The sequence below is a fragment of the Microplitis demolitor genome, chromosome 10 (assembly GCF_026212275.2).
Source record: "Microplitis demolitor isolate Queensland-Clemson2020A chromosome 10, iyMicDemo2.1a, whole genome shotgun sequence".
In the NCBI taxonomy this organism is placed as follows: Eukaryota; Metazoa; Arthropoda; class Insecta; order Hymenoptera; family Braconidae; genus Microplitis; species Microplitis demolitor.
In genome coordinates this window covers 10,634,112-10,656,823 of record NC_068554.1, presented here as the reverse complement: position 1 = coordinate 10,656,823, position 22,712 = coordinate 10,634,112, and the positions used below count along the sequence as shown (strand labels likewise).

At 32.5% G+C, this 22,712-nt stretch overlaps 1 protein-coding gene across 1 annotated transcript in view; it reads right to left on the bottom strand.

Moving 5' to 3' along the window:
* Positions 1–22,712, bottom strand: part of LOC106693259 (uncharacterized) — a 78,993-nt gene that overhangs the window by 846 nt on the left and 55,435 nt on the right. The window lies entirely within an intron of this gene.

Below are 22,712 nucleotides of genomic sequence, written 5' to 3'. Positions count from 1 at the left end.
ACAACAAATTTATTATATTATAAATTAATTTTAGAGTTATCATGCATTAATCATCAATGGATTCAGCAATTTATGGTACTGGTAATTAGTAATACGAGGAGTAATTGGGCATTTGATGTCGGGAATTGGCGAAGTTTCACAATTGACATCGGGTACGTTGTCGTTGGTATTATTTGAAATTAACATGAGACACAGGTAGTTCTCCATTGGTTAAAATGAGATACATATATACAATATGGCCGGTCGAGGGGCCGGCATGAAACTCACGTGCTGCCATGGTCAGACGTGGATAAACAATTGTACGGGCAAGGTGTGCTGCTGTATAATAAGATTTATTTTAAGACGCTATCTGAGTTAGTGCATAAATATTTTGACATCGTTGCCATTTGATTCGGCATTACCATTGTCATAAAATAATATTTGAGTTCCGCGAGTTTTGATAATAATAACCCAATGGAGCCTGTTCGCTGGCTATTTTACAACGACGACTGTAAGTACCTTTGGTAAATTCATTGGCGTGTAACTTTGCTATTGTGAGAGAAGCAATTGATTATATTTAGATAATTTTTGTTTATGGTCACGTGCAATTGAAACTATTAATTATTAACAGATATATTTTTGTACAATACATTTAATGTTTGTGCAGTATTATTATTTTTCTGTGAGTTATAATTTTATATGCGCATACTATTATTATTATTTTATTTTGTAAGTGATTTACTATTATTTTTTCCGAATATTGTTTATGTGAGTATGCGATATATTTGACTGATTACTTTATTAATTGATAATTTAAAACGAATGGTTATCAACCCGGTGGTATTTAATTTAATTCTTATTTTAATTACTGCTATCTTTTCTTGCTATCCTCATTCCTAAAATCTGAAATCGCTATCCTGTTATTCATTTTATTTTCACTTTCATTTTTCTCCGTTGTGTTATTTTCGAGTTAATTTTGTTCGTGGGGCACACGAACTGGCGCCCAACTATGTTGTCTAACCCAGCCTGAGCAGAGCCGCTTGTCCAGGGAGATTCAGGATATCTCCAGGTGGGACATTTTGGGTTTTGGTTATTATTTTATTTTCAGTTGTTCAACCAACGGAGAGCCGTAACGGCTATTGAGCGCCAACCACACTCCGCCGTGGGACGCGTAAAATAGTAGAGAACGTTATAACTTTCTAATACTCAGCTGTGTTCTATGATATCAACGCGGATTTGGTCGCAAATTGTAGGGCATTTGTTCATCTTCAAAAGTGCTTCACAGTAACGTAGCTGTAACTCTAGCTGTTTCACTGATGTCCGCTAAGGAAGTCATTTTTTGTATCAATTTGACCTTCATTGGCTTGCAGAACGTAAACCAATGAATGTCCACCAAAAATGTTAATGGGAATTTTATAGGAAATTTTTTTCCCTTCAAAAGAAGTCCTATGAGTCAAGTCGCTAAAGTCCACAGTTTCCGAGTTATAGAAATTTTAATAATTTGAAAAATATAATATTAAAAAAAAAATGACAAGTGATATTTTATTTTTTAAATTATTAAAATCATTATAATTCGGAAACTATCGACTTGAGCGACTTGACTCAAAGGACTTTTTTTGAAAGGAATAAAATTTCTTACAAAATTCCAACCTACATTTTTTATGTACTTTCATCGGTTTACGTTCTGCAGGCCAATAAAGGTCAATTTCATAAGAAAAATGACTTCCACAGCGGACACAAGTGAAACAGCTGGAATTACAACTAAGTTACTAGGGGCACTTTTGAAAAACACCAAATATCCTACAATTTACGACTAAAACCGCGTCGATATCATAAAACGCAGCTGAGTATTAAAAAGTTAAAAAAAAGTGATTTAATTTACGTGTACTTTAAACGGAAAATCTTGGAAATCAAATGGAAAGTACTTAGGATTGGAATTAAGAGCGCAAACTTGGTGATAATTTTTATTTTAGCATAAAAAACAATATTTTGCTTTTTTAATCAACAAAGATTAACGATTTTTTATTAACGAAACACCCTAATATATATATATATATATATATATATATATATATATATTTATATATATATATATATATATATATATATATATATATATTTATATATATGTATATATATATATAACAGGATGCTTCATTTGAAACGACTATTTTTTTTCTCGTCCATCGACGGAATAATGTTCTAAATATGTAAAAAAAAATTCTCACCAAAGATGATTTCTTAATTTTAATTTTAAATACTCGCTAAATGAATTTGAAATTTTCCCATTTAACTAACATGTATATTTTGATAGTTTTTTTAATTATCTGTAATTCCGCGGCATTGCAAGTTATTAAGTCGCTATTAGGCAGAAATAACAGAAGAATCCTTTCTCTTTAAAAGTGCTTGTAGCTATTTTACGTTTTGTAACTGGCCTCACTGGTAAAAAATCTTAAAGTCAATTTTTGATTAAATTTCATAGATTTTTTTTTATTTTATTCGCAAACCACTAACTTTAAGACAAAATTGCACAAAACTTTTTTATAGAGAATTTTATTCCCTACAAAAAATATGATTTTAGTCCATTACTGTAGAGCTAATAGTTTCCGAAATAAATCTAATTAAATATCTCAAAATTTGAGATATCGCTGTTTTATACGAGATGTCAGTACTTTTCTATGAAATTATGGCTGTAGAAACCTATCATGCATCAGAGTAAAATATGAAAATACATATTACACATTTATATGTAACTATAAAAAGTATGAAACAATTATCTTTGTACTAAGAGAGGTAGTAATTGCATAAACTTCCGCTGGTCAAACAAAGACATTTGGTTTAAGATAAGAAAAGATGGAAGTAAGTGTAACAGGAGACAGTTTCGTATTATTGGATATATTTTCGATATATCCGGAGACACGGTCGTGTCTCGCGCCAAGTACATGTTCAAACATATATATATAAATATATATATATATATATATATATATATATATATATATATATATATATATATATATATATATACTAGCAGCCACCCGCCCGCTTCGCTGGGCACACTATTAATTTTAATCTTTGTTTCTTATATTGAATACAAAATGTATATTTTCTTATCGATGAATGAAGTGAATTTTTAAAATTTTTAGTCAGAAAAAATAGTACCAGTCAATGCATTTGTCATCCACAGATTTCCGCATCACCCATGAGGTACTGTGTATTGGAATGCGTCCCCGTTCTTTAACGTTGCGGGATCCCCAGGAGGCATACACAACAAAAAAAAATTAAGTTTTAACTTTTTACAAAAATTTATTTCTCATAATGAACAAAAATATAACAATCACTCAATACTTATCAATGAATAAAATTAACAGTTTTATACAGTTTCAAACTTAAAACTTCCTTGTAAACAATGTTTTTCGTCTTTTTTTCTGGTTGAAGAATAATCAAGTTGTCCGGTGAACTGACTCTTGAGCATGCCACGTAAAACTGACCATGAGAAAAACAATCATGTCTCAAATCTACACCAGCTAATTTTAAACTCTGCCCCTGCGCTTTATTGATAGTCATAGCATAGCAAACCCTAACAGGAAATTGTAGACGTTTGAAGTTGAAATGGTAGTCAGATGGAACCAAAGGAATTCTTGGAATAAATACGACTTCTCCTTCATGTTTACCTGTTAAAATTGTAGCTTCAATAATATTTTTATGTAAATTTTTCACTTGTAGTCTGGTACCGTTACATAGTTTTGGAGGATTCAAATTGCGCAGTAACATTATTGGTGCTCCAATTTTAAGATTGAGAATATGAGATGGTATTCCGGGTGGATTGAGTGTATGTAAGAACTCGACAGGATAATGGACAGCATCATCAACTTCTACGACTGTATCAATAGATTTATACTTCATTTGATTAGTTGATAGCTTTTCTATAAAATAGTTGTTAATGCTATTCGCTGAATCATTCATTGGAGTCAGAATAGCTCTTTCTTTTAGCCATGAAGAGCAATTAACTCCAATTTTATTGATATCTGGGTATATTTTATCAGTTAATGTAGTTAAATCATCAACAATATCACCTAGGTTATCCGGAATACTTATTCGTCCGTCAACTTCTGAAATTTGTCCATTCCCTATATCAATGAGTAACTTTGAAAATTCTTCTGCTCTCAAATCATGTTGTATATGAACGCGCATATTAATTTTCAAAGACAGTACGTTAACATGAGGCCATAAAACTGAGGATTTGAGACAGGCTTTGACTTCATCTGCACGTGTACCTCGTGGTACAACAGGTAAAGTTTGTCTGAAGTCACCAGCTAAAACAACAGTTATTCCACCCATTATTCGGTCACTATTTCTTATATCCTTAAGAGTTCTGTTGAGAACTTCAATAGCATTTTTGTGAGCCATAGTGCATTCATCCCATACTATCAGTTTTGCTTCTCTGATAACGTGAGCCATATAACTCTGCTTATAAATATTGCATAGAATATTATCAGAATGATTCATTTCAAGAGGTAATTTAAATGTCGAGTGAGCTGTTTTGCCTCCGTCAATTAAAGTAGCCGCAATTCCTGAAGAAGCAACAGCAATAGCAATACTTTTTCACTTCTAATTTTCGCAAGCAACAAATTAATCAAGAATGTTTTTCCCGTTCCACCAGGAACATCAAGGAAGAACAATCGTCCAGAATCAGAAACGACACTATTCAATATAGATTCATATGCTTCTTTCTGTTCTTTATTCAGTATCGGAACACTTTTTATCACTTCTTCGGTTAACTTATCAGTGTCATAAGCTAATTCATTTAAATATTGTTGATTAATAATACCAGACTCTTGTTTTCGAGATAAATATATATATACATATGTGTGAACGTGGCGGCGCGAGTCAACCGTGTCTCTATACTGGTGTTATATGCCTGTTTAACCTCTCTCGTATTTAAATTTATTAATAATAGATAAATATCAATTACATCTGTTATTTACCAATTTCTTTATTAATTTTTCATCATTCTGTACCGATTCCATGAAAAATCTTTGAGCTTAATATTTGAGTTATCATTTTTAAATTTCTAAATTTTTGCTTGCGCCGTTTTTGATAATTTTAATAAATTTATAAATCTCTAATTTTTGATGAATTGTGTATATTTTCATCAATATATATTTTAGTATGTATGTATATTTTTGTGTTGTAGCACATGAGTTTACACAATAAATTGTAAACATTTTCATCAATATATATTTTAGAATATATATATATATATATGTATAATTAATTTGTTCTTAGCATTTGTTAAGCAGACTTTATTAAGGACCAGTTTTTTCAAACTGGGTTCGTTTCAATCCGAGTTTGAATTAAAGTGCTGGTATTAATAATCCCTGATTAAAAATTCCGATTGAATCCGATTGAATCTGATTGAAACTCAATTAGAATTCTATTAGTTTCAATCGGAAACGAATTTTCAATCAGAAATGTTCGGGAGCGTTTGAGGCCTCCAAGTGAATTTCAATCAGAATCAATCAGAGAAAAACATTTTTTATTTTCTGATTAAATCTGATTGAAATATTTCAATCAGAAAAAAATAATTTTAATTTTCGATTATTTTCCGATTGAATCTGATTAAACCCGATTGAAATATCTCAATCAGTTTCAATCAGATTCAATCGGAAAATAATAACTTTCTAGAAATTACTGTCCGATTGACACTGATTAAAACTGATTGAGAAAAATTTAATCAGTTTCAATCAGAAAATAATAATTTAAATTTTTGATTATTTTTCGATTGGATCTGATTAAATCCGATTGAAATATCTCAATCAGTTTCAATCAGATTCATTCATTTTAAAAAAATTATTTTCCGATTGAAACCGATTAAAACTGAATGAAAAAAATTCAATCAGATTCAATCGGAAAATAATGATTTATTTCTCGATTTTATCTCGATTGATCAATTTTTTATTTCTCAGTGCAGAATGTTCTAATTGATTTTTAACTATCTTCCGGATGAGCTAGATATATAGCTGAAGTCCTTAGTAAAAATGAAACGAGGAACTGGCTAGCGTCTCGCTAACGTCGCTGGAATCAATGCTAACGGTAGATGACAAACGAGGCGGCCTTCGTTTATTTTTGATAAGGATGTGCGTATTATCTATGAGATACGAGTAGTTTAACATGAGACAGTAAAAATTGTAAGCTTGATATAGTATAAATCCTTTTTACTGTAGAATGTTCTACTGATTGTATCTTATAAACAGTGCACTTTAGCAATATCACCCTATGTAGAAAATCTCATAGATTCTCATACATTCCCATAGAGATTTTATGAGAATGAATGAGTTCTATGAGAACTGCTATATGGTAAAGTATAGCGCCTTATACATACAACTATAAGAATCTCTCGGATTCATTTAGCAGGGAATTATAATGAAAAATTCCGTGGAGGACGAAATTTTCTAAAAGATGGGTGCTATGCATCTTTTTTGCACGATGAGCCGTTTTTTTTTTCACTATTAACAGAATTATATGAAACAAGTGAAAACTAGACTTTCGGAGCAGATAGAATCGACATAGATCGAGTTAGAGCAATTTGTTTTATAGACTTTCAAATTCAACAAATTTTCTGCAAATTAAAACTGGTTTCAAAACGATAGCTTAAAATTTGGCTATGTTATTACAATTTAAACAAAATGTTATACAATTAACATACACTTTTAAAATGGAAAAATTTGATACTCGAGAGAAAGTACTTTAAATTAAATTTAAGAGCTGAAATTTTCAAGGAATTTTTTTCTCAATATAAACAACAAAATTTTTTTGTGTCGGCTAGAAAAAAAAATTTCGTTTCAAACGAAGCGGATTCAATTAGAAAATAATAGTTCATTCATCGATTATTTTCCGATTGAATCCGATGAAATGTGACAGAAAATTTTCAATCAGTTTTAATCAGATTCAATCAGAAAATAATAATTCACTTATCGAATATTTTCTGATTAAATTCGACAGACAATTTTTAATCAGTTTCAATCGGATTCAATCGGAAAATAACAATTCAGATAGTATTGATAATTATTAAAATTTAGGCAGATATGAATTTCATTTATCATTAATTCAGCAATTCTTAAAATATCCGAGTATAGAATTATATTTGTCTTTCCAATTTAATCAATTTTATAAAAAGTTAAAACAAGCGTTTTTCAGGATTATACAAAAACTTTTTTTAAAAAACTGTGTTGATCGAGTTTAAAACTATCACGAAAATAAAAGGAAACATCAATAAAAAATTATATATATATATTAAGTTGGTTAAAAAAAAAAAAAATTCTTTTTTTTGGTATCCAAAAATTGAAAGTCTACCTAAAAATAAAAATTTCAGTACCGATCCAAGCTCTTTATAATAATACTACGGTTTGCGTCAATCAATTTTTCTATTCTCTATTTAAATAACACGGGAAAAAAACTATTTATTTTTTAGAATTTTCCAACTTACAAGCCAATCAACGAATTATTATGCACGATAGATATTTTTGTAGGATATTGAATGCTCTACAACAAAAGTCTCATCATTTTTTGATAAATCTAACTGTTCAAAAGTTATTTAAGCTTAAAGTCGAATTTATAAAAAATTTTGAGATCTTCTTACTTTTCCGGCGAAACTATCAGTTTTATCAGAAAATCTCATAGAAACTTTTGTGTAGGTGATTCCATTTCTCGAGAATTATTATAAATAATGTTTTTCAAAATTTCGCTTTTTTTCTAGTTATTTTTATTTCAATGTCAAGCTCTTTAAAAAATAGTTTTCTGATTGATTTTTTATAAATTCTAAAATATATTTTTTGTATTTTAACTTATATTTTTTAAAAAAATTTTCTTTATGGAGGTGTTTAACGCAAGGATTTTCGTATGCTCCAACTAATAGAAAAAGAAGTTGCTTGAACCAAGAGAAAAATTTCTTAGGAGAAAAGATATATGTAGAGGAGAAGAAATTCACCAGTCCTAGGCAATAGCAGTGGGAGTAGTTCGGTGCTCGCCACTAGATAGCGCCTACCACTTGTGTCCCTAGTAAAAAACGTAGTTCACACGTATTATATTTCAGACTTGGAAGCAATTCTGATACGAGCACTTCTCTGTTCTTTGACAGAGTGACAAGTGCCAGTTTTGGTTGTAATATAGCATATTCTATATTACTTCATGACATGAAATCCAATTGTTAATATAGATTCAACGTAGATTTCAATATATTTGATTTTTTAATTTTTTACCAATTAATAATATATAAAATTATTTTTCTCCGGGAATCGGTAATTTTTTATTGACTTACAATCGAAACCTTCCGGAAATATCTGATTAAATCCGATTGAAACTAATTGAAAGTCAATCGGAAATTTCTGATTGACTTTCAATCAGAATCATTCGGAAATTTCCGATTGAATCTGATTGAAACTGATTGAATGACAATCAGAAATTTCCGATTCAATCTGATAGGACATTTTCAATCAGTTGCAATTGGAGTTTTTAATCAGGGAAGAATAAATTTAGAGGTAAAAAATCCGAATTTCAATCATTTTTGATATTTTCAAAATTCGTGTGCGACCTTTTAAAAAATTTTTATCGAGCTCATTTTTGGAGAGGCTCCTTAAAACATCGTAAACCAACAAATTTTCTTGCGAGATCGAAAAAAAAAATCGGTCTGTCGGTTGCCCCTGCGGGCCAGCCCCAAAACTTCCCGCTGTTTTCGACCTCAAAGAGCTCGAAAACATTAGTATAGATATATTTCCGAGCTCTTTGAGCTCGAAAATAATTTTGTATCCTTTTGTTTTCGAAAAAAAAACGTTTTTTACGATTTTTTCTCAAACGATATCTCCCGAACAAATAAACCGATTGAGACGGTCAAAGTGGCAATCGACGCGTTTTATTGAGTTCTGATCAGATTTTGAAATTGATTTATTGAGTCGTTTTTGAACGATTTTGAGAATACTCAAAATTTTTGTTTTTTTGTAACTTTTTCGACAGCGGTTTCTCTTGAACGAATTAACCGATTTTTATGTTTGAGGTGGCATTCGACGCAGCTTATGATGCTTCAGAGCCCAGTTGATTTCAGAGTCAATTCATCGAGCCGTGTCGAATGACACCTTGAAAATCAATATCGGTTCATCCGTTCTAAAGTTACAGATATTTCCATACATAAATACACTCGGACATCATCGTGAAATTAGTCAGGTTAGCTTCCTAGAATCTCAAAACGTCAAGATCTCTTAGAATTTCGAATTTCGAAAATTGGACTGAAACCAATAACTTCCCGAATTTTTGAAAATTTGCAATTTTCTTGGCGGAAAGTTAAAAATAGAAGATAACTATAAATAATTTTAATGTAATTTTTTTTTAAAACTACACCTAAAAACAAAGAAAATGAAAAAAAAAATTGCCCTTTGGTTCTTTTTTGACCAAGTGACAAGCTTTCGAAAAATTAATCTAACGCATATCGCTATTTCAAATGCCTGTGACTTGGTCAAAAATAAACCAAAGGGCAAGTTTTTTTTCATTTCTTCGTTTTCAGGTGTAGTTTAAAAAAAAATACAATAAAATTATTTATAGGTATGTTCTATTTTTTTTTTCTAACATTTTAAAAAAAAATCTAAATTCTTTCGAGGATTACCAGTTTTAATTAATTTTTTCGTCTCAATTTTTCAAACTCTGAAGTCGTCGAGAAATTCTCAAAAATTTCCAGAGTGATATTTTGTAAAATAAGCTCAACTGGGCGAAAATTTTTTTCAATTGATAAAAAAAAATAAAAGAAAAGGCCGCCTACTCTGAGATTGGCGGGAAAAATTGCAGATTTAATTAAAGTTTTTTTTTTTTGTAATAAAAAAAAAAAATAAAAATTGGCGAACTAAGAAAATGGCGGTTTTTTTCGAAAAAGCCAAAAATTTCATGGAGTTTATCATCTTAAAATTTTCTTGTATTTTTTTTCTGAAAAGTACATTCAAAGACAAAAATTTTAAAAACAATACGTCCTAATTAGTCAATTTTTGAAGAAGTTATAGCTATTTAAAAGAATAAAAGGCTTATTTTTGAAAAACTCATAACTTTTTTTTTGTTGTGTTAAAAAATATTAAAATTTCCTGAGAAATGATTTTATAGGGTAGAAAAGGGAAAAAATTTTCAGCCAAATCGAAAGGAGTCGAGGTCAAAAGTGGTCGATTTGGCGTGGAATGCCCCATATGTATATTTTTGTTCCTAACCCCATTAACTCAAAGCTAGTTTGTGAATCCAAGGTTTTAGTAATACATTTATACGAAAATATATGAGTGTACTAACAATATCTGATTCACGGATTAAGAATTTAGGTGTAAAAAACGGACCTTCAAAAATCGACTGCAACGAGTCAAAATGAACAAGGATTGCCTTCATTTTCAACTAACTGCGAACTACGGAAAAGTCAGGGAGATGCTGAAAATTTTCGAAAAATATATCTTCCATTTGGCTCGACTAATCGTATACACGTTTTGAAAGTTCACTTTCTGCCAACCCTCATATCTTTTACACTCTTATAGTTATTAACTCGCAACCACCTCAGTTTGCAATGGGAGACTCATGCCTATAACTCCCACATACAAATACTATTTCCTTGCGATATGTGCTTTCGGCTCTTAATCGTGACATAGGCATAAACACCTCTTCTCATTTAATATATATATATATTAGGGTGGTTCGTTTTGAACGAACATTTTTTTTCGCTCCCACAGCAAAATATCATTGTACACATAAAAAAAAAATTCCCCGGAAGTTTAGCCCTTAATTTTACGTCTAAGTACTTTTATTTTGATTTTGAAGTTTTCTCATTTAAAATACATAGGAATATTAGGTTTATTTTATTCCCTATAACTTGGCGGCATTTCACGGCATTAAAATTCCCATAGGGGTGATTTGTAGATAATTAGCTGCGCTTTAAATGTGCTCACGACAATTTTATTATAACTCGTATATTTCAGTTTTTGTGCGAGATAGGAGTCATATTTAAAAAAAAAAAAAATATTTTTTGCACGTAAAGGCTAAACGGTTATAGTTACGAAGAAAAAAGTGAACGATAATTTTGTAGGAAATTAAATTCTCTACAAAAAAGGTCCCATTCATGAAATTCATAAAATCCATAGGTTAAAAAGTATAAAACATTTAAGAATTTTTTTCATTAAATGTTGAGAGAATAATAAATATTTTCTCATGTTTATATACAGCAAGATAATTATTTGCATGATTGTTTTGTTGTGCACTTTCCTCCTTTATTTTTGGCAATGATAAATCTGTACTATATAATAGCTAGTGCAGAGATCGGCGAGTTAACTCCTTTTTTGTCTAAGAAGATGTGAAATTCTAAATCGAAATCTTGCAAAAAGGAGGCACTGTAAGCGCACCGCTGTTTGACCTTGAACTTTTTTATAATTATTCACAATAGAGGCGCTTTTGATTAATCGCTATGCACTTGAGCTTTCAATAAATTAAATTTCTTCTTGGAGGGCCTTACTATATTGACTATATCTTCAATTATATTATTCAGTTTTTGAGGTTAATTTTTGCTGTTAATTGCTATGAGTGCAGATAAATAGTTTCTCTAGATAAATAATTAAAAAATCAACAACATTATTTGTTTACGTAATATATTAAAATAATTCATTCATACAGTTAAAAAAATACCTAAATTATGACGGAAAAAATTAGTATTAATAAAGTATACAATTATTTAGTTGGATTCAAGTTAACTAAAAGTAGATAGACAAGGAAGGTTCTGGCTTATTATAGACACGAACCCACGATCTGTTGTATCGACCGCGGGTAATATGCCAGCTGCTGATGTATCCTGTTTTACCGATTGAGGGTAAGTTATCGAGTGGTGGTAACGTGTCGGCCGTTGGTGTACTTATCTAGGACCTTTTTGACATCATTTTGAAGCTAATTGGCATCATTGTGAGCTCATTTAGGACTTGATCTGTTGTACTGATGGACTGTATGTTGTCTATTGATGGTAATGTGTTGATGTGCTTATCTGGGGCCTTTTTGACATCATATTGAGGCTAATTGACGTTGTTTAGATGCTAATTGGCATCTGCTTCGTGTTATAGGCAGCCTTTTTTACCGACCGAGTTCAGCATATCTGGGGCCCGTTTGATGCTAATTGTCCGTCATTTTGAATTCTTATCCACCATTTTGAGCTCGTGTTATAATAATTGGCGCCTTGTGTATATTTTTAGTCGGAAATTTTGAAAGAAATATATACAATTTTTGATAATATACAATTTATGTAAAATTATATACAATTTCATTAATGACTAGAATGAGTTCTCGGAATGCCTATCAGGTTACAGGTTCTGGCATTATGTTTGTGCTTAACTTCAGAGCTGACACTAGCGTTGCCTACTCTGATTAATGCAATATGTACACGTAAATTTATGATTTAAAGTTTAATATATTGAAACTAGGGTATGTAAGGGTACATGCGAGAAGCATACAAGAGCATGCCATCTAGTGGTATAGTTTCTCTCCCCCTTTTTTTACTGATGATGACGTCATCTGACAAGTCTGAACTGGTTTTTCCTTTGTTCTATTTCTAACTGCGTAGTAACATTTTTCAACTGCGCAGTAGAATTTTCTAGATGATGACGTCATCCAACAAGTCTGAACTTGTTTTCACCCTACAGTGGGGATACTGAGTTGAGCGCTGAGCTCGAGAGCTCGCAGCAGTCAGTCTACATCGAGAAACATTCTAGTCAACGGCTTGTGCAAATGGATAAAAAATTCAGTGAAAGTGAAAGAATTTTTCTCTTACATAACCGGCTATACACCGATAACCTCGACGATATTATTGAATCGTTATTTGGTGACGTGCCTCCTGAGGATATTGGAAAATTTATCAATGATGTTATTGCGTTTGCTAGAAATCTTGAAATTATTGAAAGTGCGCGAGAAGTATCGTGTCCAGGCTGTGCTGAAAAAAGAAATTTAGCAAAGAATCTATTTGAAATTAGTGAAAAAACGGAAAAACTACAATTACGTATACTTGGAAAATCATAAAAATGGGTCCTCAAGGTTTAAAGTATGTAAGAATTATTAATAAAGAAAACAAAAAAATTATTAATCTTTAATTAATTTAACTATAAATATTTAATCATTAACTTTTATAGACTTCATGTATGCATTGATGAGTGTTACCACGAGGCTCAAATCGAGTTCGAAGACATAAGCGACGAAAGTGATATTTTCGACAACGACGCTAGTATCCCTGATTCCTATTATTTTAGGAAAGTGAATGAAGAAAGAAACAAAGAATTAGCAATTCCAATGAAAGAAATCAACATACAACTGTCTCATTGGAAAGAATTATTGTTAAGCTTCAAGGATCGCAAAGATTACGAAGAAGCGTGTCATGAAATAACATTTATATTAACTAAGTCATTGTTCAAAGCTAACAAACCGCAATAATGGAACTAATAATTGATTATGTGGGTTTTGAGATGCCTGATGGGAGATTTGTGATAAAAGAACTGTGTGCTACTGATATTTGTGATAAAGTGTGTACATATGGACTTGCACGATGTGAACATTGGTTTTTTAAACCACCTGTGTATCAAGTTGAAGTTGCTGTAATGCAGAAACGTGTTGATCACTGTGGACATCAACATGCAATATAATGGATAGCTGGATTGCTACCATATGAATTATTGAAAGACATTCTTGAAATTATGGTCAAACATACACGATATTATTACGTACAAGGTGAACAGAAGAAGAAATGGCTCGAAGATCTAATCGACGCTGCTGTACCAATTATTGATTTAGAAAAAAAGGAATTTTTCACATTCTATCAAAAGAATGATTACTTGAAATATCAATGTCCATATTATGCATATCACTTGAAGAAATTGGATACTTCATGTGCATTTCAAAATGTTTAAGAGTTCAAGAGATGGTCCTGGCATTTTTATGGAATTCAACCATCCTACGAGAAATCAGTTCAGATCTTCAATCAATTGGGGAATCTACTTTGTATGGATGATCGAGACATCGCATGCTTTGATGATACATTTATCCTTGAAAATGCAACCCAGCAGATCGATTTTGCTTGGCACAAACTACCAGAAGAATTAAAAAATAATGAAAAATTGATTGGCTATTAAAGGTGTCGGGATCATTATATATTCCATGATGATATTCCTGATAGCTTTGCATATCTATTTAAAAAAGATTGCTCTAACTGTATATTTTTAGGTTAAGAAAAAAAAACTATATTTTATGTAAGACTAAATGTATATTTGAGGTTAAGAAAAAACATCTATAGTTTAGCATGTATTTGAGGTTATGTGAAATGAAAAAAATATTTCAGGTTATGTAAGACTTAAATGTATATTTTAGGTTATAAATAATAAAAAACAATGTATATCAATATAAAAAAAGTTTATTCATTTATACATGTAAGTTTTTTAATTAATACAGGTTCAATAATTATATTTAATTTATTAATTCTTTGTTTAAATCGTTCTCGATCTCTTGCTGCTTGTTCCCATTCGCCTCTTCTTGCTTGCTTGTGTGCAAATCTCCATACATACATGTAATATATGGTTGGCGTTAGATTAAACTTAACAGTCTTCATATTAGTTTTCGTACGATGCTGCTTATAGGATTATGTTAGACTATGCGATCATGTATAATGAGACAATAAGCTGATGTCTGCGCAGGAAATTGATTTGTAGATTCAAATTCCAGACGAATGTCCACTGGTCCAGATTTTATTGATTCGTTTTGTTTCGAGCAATCGATAACATACAGTGGTGCTTGTTCCAAAAATTTCTTCTTTGTTAGCAGTGGCTCAGATTCTTAGTTGTAGTATGAAATTTGGAAATTTATATACATATCATACAACAGAGCATATTGATTGTTTGTAATGTTGAGGTTTAAATTCCCATAAGGATAACTCTGAGAGTTTAAAAATAATTTTATGTCTCTGATGTTGCAGTGATCAAATACGCTGGCATTTTTTGTTGCATCATTTTTTCTTGCTGTTTGAAATCCAAGGATTACAAAACGTGGTTTCTCGAGCTGCGTAGATGTTTTGACAGCCCAAATGTGCTTCGAAGTATTAGGTAATAGTGGATACTCGTACAGCTCCCAAGCACGGAAACTGATTGAGATAGCAGGATCACTTGTAATATAATTCAAAGCTTCAATTTTTTGTTTATCAGCCATAGTCACATATGGTACAATCCATTCGACTTTTTGCAGCGTAATTTTAACAGCTTCAGCATGAGCTCCAGCAGCAGGCGTAGCCACAATGTATGCATTCATATCAGAATTTGATCTTATTAAAATCATCTCATGCTTTGCATTGATGACAACTTTATGGTAATCCTCAGCAAATCTTAGCAAAAGACTCAGTGGTATAGATACATCAAAGTAACCATTGTCATTGTATAATTTGTTGACAGCTTTATCCATAATCCAGCCTGAGTTCTCGAGTGTATTTTGTTGAGCTGGACTCAGTGACGTGTATCCTTTCATGAGGCTTGTGATGCCGAAATTTTTGTTACGATCAATCTCAACACCATTGAGCTCGTAGCGTATTTCTTCAAACATATGACATACTGTCATGTTGGCCATGTGAGTAGTTACACTCACAGCTGTACCATCGGACTTTGTGAATTTTCCGTACACATGTAATGTACTTTTACTTGGGAGTAGACACAAATCTTGATGTTGAATGGCAATTCTTATTTCATCGCTGTTGTTAAATGTTGATGAAGCATACGGGAGATGAGCATGCGCTTCATAGTGCGCAATTGACTCATCAAAAATGATTTGTCGTTGAATATTTAAGATTTCCGCTGCCATGGTCGTGTACACGTCAAACAACAAAAATAAATTTTTATTTTTTTAATTTTCCATGTAATTTTATTCCTAGGCTCTGCAGGAACTGAGCGTTCTGATGAATTAACACCTTGTGAGGTACTCGGTGACTGATGTTGCTTGACCATGTTGCTGTCGTTTTATACCCAGCACCACTTTTTGTCTCATACACAATACCTATTATTTTATAGACTTTATATGCAGTCTTATGGTTATCGCCTCACCTCTAAAATTAGCCAGTTTTCCGTCTTGATCGACAATTCTCAGTCTAAGATTTTCTATTGCTTGTACGGCGATCGGTAGATAAATGACGTAAGATGGCAATTCAACAATCTTATATCCTGGTGGCACACTTGGAAAAAATTCATGAATAGTGTGAACTTTGTGTTCATTTATATAAGCACCAGACGTGATGTTGCACTCAACTCTCAGAGCATTGAGTTTTAATATCTTTACTGGTAAATCTGATGAGTGAGTTTTATGTGGCATCAGCTTCTGATATGTAAATCCCAATAGTTGACCAATAGAATCTTCAGGCGTAAAATTTATAAATTGGTCACATTTAATTTCACTTCTCAATTCATTATTATTGGCTTTGATGCTGATACTGAGTCTCCGTAATTTCTTTTGAATATATTTTTCAATGTCAGTTATCTCGTAACTTCCCGTTGGTATCGTCAAGACTCTCTCTTCAATATTTCCATATTTTTCAGCTTCTATATTATTTTCACTCACTGAGTCATTTTCTGTCACTGAGATATTGTCATTAAACTTTGTAGTTATTGCTGCGTTTCTTTTTTTCTTGACTATTTTTTTCTCATCAACATTATTTGTGTCAATTTTTTCGATATCAATATTATCCACAAGATAAAAGACATAGAATTTATTAGCACCAACGTCAATATTGAATATTGAATTAAATGTTAATAACTCTACAAGTCCCAGAACATAATTTTTAGTTGGTGATAATTCTATTGGAGGGAAGTAGTTGGCCTCCAACTCGGATGTGGATCCTGTTAGCGTTAATGTGAATGGCTCAGCCATGACTGATGTGTTGCACACAGAGTCACATCAATTTATAGTTGTCCAGTGAGAAATTTGAGACACAAATGTCCACATATAATTGTATCAAAATCCTGATATCTTTTGTGATTATATTTCACGCTACCAACATCGAGATATTCCGTAAGATCTTGTGGTGGTTGTAAATTACCAAAACTGTCAAAATAAATAACTGTATCATTATTTTTCTTGTATGCAACCCAATGAATACCAGGTCCGAGTTTATCATCAAGATTAATAATAGCTGATTCATATTTTCTTGGTCCAGTTTCAGGTAAATCATTTCTCATAAAAACACCACGAAAGTTTGGAATTTTTAGAGCTTTAGCGTACTTCAGTAAGTCAATGTTTGTGAGTGCTTGATGTGGTAGCTTTACTTGTTTTTTGACTTGCATCCTCTGCCTACCGGATATGGTCTCAAGTATAAGCCCATACCACGTCTGTAAGGTCTCAAGTATAAACCTTTACCCATGGATATTTGTTCCATTTTTAAATTATGTCGTTTGCTCTCCTCCAATCGATTATTAGCTGCACTTGCATCATTCACAGCTTTTGCTATACCAGCAGCACCCCCAGCCAAAGCTCCTGTTGCACTCAAGCCAGCAAAAAGTGGTATTAAAAATGGTAGTATACCACCAACTTTCGATGGAACTGGTAAAATTCGTAGCAGTCGGATATTTTTTTTCCCACCAGATTTTTTAACTGCCTGACGAGCTCCTTTTAACGCTGCTTTAATTGGATCACCTCCAGAAGTCATAGACTTTTTGGCAGCCGTGACAACTTGTCTTGGTACTACTTGTTTCTTCACACTAGTCTTCCTCTTACTAGTCTTTCTTTTGCCAGACTTTCTCTTGCTAGGCTTTTTCTTGCTAGGCTTTCTCTTGCCAGCTGTTCTCTTTTTCAACCCCATACCGAATCTTTTTTTCATCTTCATGATTCTATTTACACTCCACGCAGCAGCTTTTTCACCAATACCAGCGTCTTTTGCTTGATAACATTGCCACGCCTTCTCAGTAAGTATTTGATCAGCCTCGTGACGTGCCACCAAATTTTCACGATTATACGAGTATGCGATATCGTGTTCTTTATACGCAGCATCCAGAGGATTCATTCCAGGATCTCCACGAGCTAATCTCTTGGCTAGCTTTGTGCCTGGTCCACAGTACTGGTATCCAGGTATATGTAGTTCAAATGGTAGCTTATTGATTATACTGTTTACGAAAGCTCTACCACTGGTCTCTATACGTCTGCTCTCTATAGTAGCAGCATCATGACTAACTTAAAATGATATAAAACCTGATACTTAAAGCTCGCTGAGTGAGTTAATGTTGTGATCGCAAACTATCAACATGGAGTTTAAAAGTCAAGAGGCCAAGTTGCCAGTAATAAATTTTGATCAAATTGTTCAAGGTACAGGAGTGAAAAAAGTCGAGAGACACGGTGCTTTATTGCCAAACAGTATACGTGCTATATTTTGTGGGCCATCAAATTGTGGAAAAACAAATGCTCTGCTCTCACTCATCATACACCCCAACGGCTTGAGATTTGATAATATCTATCTCTACTCAAAATCTCTGAACCAGCCGAAATATAAATTTTTAGAATCACTACTTAAACCACTAGAAGGTATTGAATTTTTTACATTTAATGAGCCTGAAGAAGTACTGAAACCGGAAGATGCAAAACCAAACTCATTGTTGATATTTGATGATGTTGCTTGTGAAAAACAAGATCATATCAGAGCATACTTTTGTATGGGTCGACATACAGATGTTGACAGTTTTTATCTCTGTCAGACTTATACGCGTGTCCCTAAACATTTGATACGTGACAATGTGAATTTTATAGTTCTCTTTCGTCAAGATGAGATGAACTTGAAACATGTGTATGATGATCATGTAAATACTGACATGTCATAAAATTTATTCAAAGATTTGTGTTCAGCATGTTGGAATGGTAAATATGGTTTTGTAGTGATTGACAAAGACAGTGAGCTAAATACTGGAAGATATAGAAAAGGATTCGACTACTTTATTAGTATAGATTAACTTGTACTTGATAAATAGTAATCAGAGATTAAGTGAACTCTAACGCATCAACATGAAGACTGAGGAACTTTCAAAGCAACGAGATGTCTTACATCAGATATCTCAGGCTAGTGATGCTATCCGACGGAAACACAGAATGCTCAAGTTGGGTAAAGACACAGCTGAGAAGACAATGGGTGAAATGTTCAAGCCTATTGTCACACCTCTGCAGAGTCTAGTCGAATCATCTAAAATCAAACAAGAAGTCAAAGGAGAAATAAAAAAAATAATTCAACAGTGAATAATGATACAGAACTTGATGATGCAAGTAATTATGATAGTATTATCTCTGAAGCTAGAAGCAGAACTCTGGAAGAAACACAAGTATTTCCTGCTGCATCAAGTACCCCTGCTAAACCAGCTAGCAGTGAATTTAAGTCTTATTTATCTAAAGTGTATAAAAAAAGTAGAGATATAGATCTGAGATATGGTGTCCGTCGATGTTACAATGATTTTTACATTGGTGATTCTGAAATAACTTTTAATGATACTGAGATTAATATAAAAAATAAAAATTACTCAGTGACTCCTGGTTTATTGGAATTATTATTTAAAAAATCACCTGAAGATTCGAAAATCACACAAAATGATAAAAATAAATATCTTGAAATTATAAAGATGACAAACTCTCATAGAAAAAATTATAAGCCAGATGGTAGTTTTTATGAAGACTCGACAATCAAGTATTATAATTATATTGCTAATTTTCTTGCTAAAAATGCAAACTTATCAAGAGGTAAAGGATTACCAGATTTTATGATTGCCAAAAAGAAAAAAGCACGTATGAATTATGTCTACTGGGATGATCCAAATAAACTAGTTGACCGTCTTCGTTTACTCATGGCATCTCAAGCAGCTGGAAATCCAAGTCACACCAACGAAATTATATCAATTATCGAAGAGCTACGAGAAGCAGGAAACATTTATTAGCAGCCGCTGCATCAAAGCTATGCCATTTACTTGCCGACTGTTGAAGTGATAAGAGCAAAAATGAGTATCGATATGTTATGCCCAATTATTTTTTTTTTATTTTATTTTAATAATTATTTAAAATAATTATTACAGAGCTCTTCTTTTCAAAAGCGCGCGAAAACGCAGCGTCAGCTTAGTCCACCTTTTTATGCGACAAAGAATAGTGGGAGGATAACTGCAATAAGTTCAACGAACAATTAATAAACTGTCGTCACCTTCCACCAATGACAATAATTAAAAATTCCTTATCAATCAATAAATCAAAGTTTATAAAAAGCCTGCGCACCCATAGCTCTTGGCTAGTCGGTTCTTCTAACTTACGGTCCGCGAATATTCGAACGTCGAACTTTCGTGCACTCTTATTGCAGGATTCCGCCCCAGGCGTTGAAAAGTCAATAAGAGGATCTTTTATAATTTCTATTTGAACCTTATTGCAGGAATCCGCTTCGGCGTTGAATAATCAATAAGGCATTCTAAAATTGACATCTTTTTGCAGTCAATTATTGCAGGATTCCGCTTAGGCGCTGAAAAAGCAATAATCGACCTCTTTATCTATTAAAAATCCTCACAGATTGATAGAAACTTCCGGCCCGATTGAAATAGTGACGCAAATTACGTGTATTTGCGATTCCATCTCGGTCTGAGTTATTTTGCGCATAAAATCACTTTTAGGGTGTGTAAAAAGGACGCATTAAATATAAAATAAAAATCTTATAAAATTTCCGAGAATAATCAATATTCTTAAAATATCGATTGTTAAAAATTTGTGTAAAGGATTCAGTGTACAAGTGAATTGTAGCTAAATCAGAAATAAAAAGCGAAAAACCATAAGTTCAGCCTTCCGAGTTTCATTCGAGAGTAGCACATAAGTTTACATCCTGCAACCCCAGCCGCGCCCATCCAACCAAATCCTACAGGAGGAAGCTTAGTGAGCTGCAACGTTCTGGAGGGATCTAACCTGCCGTGACTAGGAAGAAAGAAACATCGTAAGGTAGGTGAAAGATTTACATTCTATTCTTTCATAAGATAACTGGTTCAACACAAGATCACTAGTCTCTTCGGAGACGTTTGGGTTCTTACTTCGAAGTAAAAGATCCACCATAAATAATAAATTATAGGAAGATACCTCTTCCTCGTATTCTTTAATGTTGTCCGCAACCTTCAAATCGCTCGTCTAAATTTTTCTATCGCTACCAAAGGGAGAAATCCCGGATAATTAATTAAAATTTAAGCGGCCGACATAACAGATATTTTTGGACGTTCGCTACCAACTGGTGCTGCAATCAGTGGACCACCAGGGCCACCTGGACATGGATTTCAAATAACTGTTGATGGACAGTATGATGTTGAGAGCAAGAGACTGTGTCATGTTGGCAAACCAGCTGAAGACAGTGATGCAGCAACTGTAAAATTTACACGTGATCTTGTACACAAAGAGCTGTCTCTATTGTATGATAGTATGACGAATGATCAGTCAGAGATCATTTCACACTTGCACTCTCAAGTGGTAACACTGGATTCTGCTGTGACGCTTTTAAAAAAAGAAAATCAAAAATTAAAAAATATAATAAAACTTATAAAGTCACGAAAAGAATTAATAATTAGAAATACACAGCGAATAAAAGAATTGGAAGCTAAAATTCTTGTTGACAATGGAGGACAAAAAATCTGTCATATCGTATCAGCTGCACAGACCAGCACGAAGAAATTATCAACGTCGTCATGTTGACATATGAGCACTTGATGAAACTTGGCAAGCTGATCTAGTTAAAATGATTCCTTACGCAACAGTTAATAAAGGAAACAAATATCTCCTAACTGTCATAGATATTTTTTCAAAGTATGCTTAGGCTGTACCGATTAAAAGTAAAAGTGGCAGTGATGTCACTACTGCAATGAAATCTATATTTCAAGAAGGACGTGTACCAAAAAATCTGCATGTTGACCAAGGCAAAGAATTTTATAATAAAGAATTTCAAGAACTTATGAAACGTAAAAACATCAACATGTACTAAAAATTCAGCAACTTGAAGGCATCAAATGCGAACGTTTTAATCGAACACTTAAGACTAACATGTAGCGTCAATTCACCGCTCGTGGAAATTGTAAGTGGATTGATATATTGGAAGATTTGATACACAAATATAATACTAGAAAACATCGTACTATTCAACTGGAACCTATTGATGTAACTGCTAAAAATGAGAAGCAGATATTTGGAAAATTATACAAACCTCTTCAAGCTCAGCGGCAAGCACTAAAAAATGAATTCAAAGTTGGAGACAGAGTTCGAATCAGCAAGTATAAACATGTATTTGAAAAAGGCTACACACCCAACTGGACCACTGAGATTTTTACAATCAAGACAGTGCAGAATAAAAATCCAACAACATACAAACTTGTAGACTGTCAGGATAAACCAATTGAAGGTGGATTTTATGCAGAAGAACTCAACAAAGTCAAGCATCCAGACGTCTATCTAATAGAAAAAATTATAAAAAAACGTGGAAATAAATTATATGTAAAGTGACTCGGCTTCGACAGCTCACACAACACCTGGATTGATAAATCAGACCTGTAAAACTTATATTTTATTGTAATAAATAAAAACCAAATTTTTAATTGTATATATACATTTTTTATTCTCAAACTTTAAATCTAATTTTACAAAAACTTAGAAATAATTTACATAAGTTCTCTATTTTTTATTCACAACTATTT